This window comes from Mesocricetus auratus, unplaced genomic scaffold (assembly GCF_017639785.1).
Source record: "Mesocricetus auratus isolate SY011 unplaced genomic scaffold, BCM_Maur_2.0 Super-Scaffold_100676, whole genome shotgun sequence".
Lineage (NCBI taxonomy): Eukaryota > Metazoa > Chordata > Mammalia > Rodentia > Cricetidae > Mesocricetus > Mesocricetus auratus.
In genome coordinates, this window is record NW_024429266.1 from 180,976,695 (window position 1) to 180,977,164 (window position 470).

Genomic DNA, 470 nt, shown 5'->3' on the forward strand with positions numbered 1-470 from the left:
TGAGGGTCCAACCCCTCGCCGCCGCGGGGCACAGGAAGGAAGGGAGGTTCACCCAGAGCCCGCGCGCGCCCCCTAGTTACCAAAGCCTTGGCTCCCTGCCTTCACGAGGATGGGTGTCACACCTGATCCTGGCCTCTCGCACATGAGGATCAAAGGAAAAATGGCATTGTCTTAGTTCACTACTTAGCACCCAGGCTAGTGGCCCTGTCAGAATCCGCCCCATCAGAGATGATGGGCGGGCAGTTCCTAATGTTTCTCTTAGGCAGCCGCTTTCAGAACCCATAAACTGTTGGGGGGGGGGGGCTGGGGAGGCTGTTTCCAGCAAGAAAGAAAATGTGAAGAGTCAGGAGGATAGCAGATATTCTCTAACTGCTAGCTAGTCCCCATGTCCAGAGAAGCCCCAGTGCTATGCTTAAGTGCCAGCGACTGCCCCAAAGGACAGACACGGGACATTGACAAAAGAGAAAGAG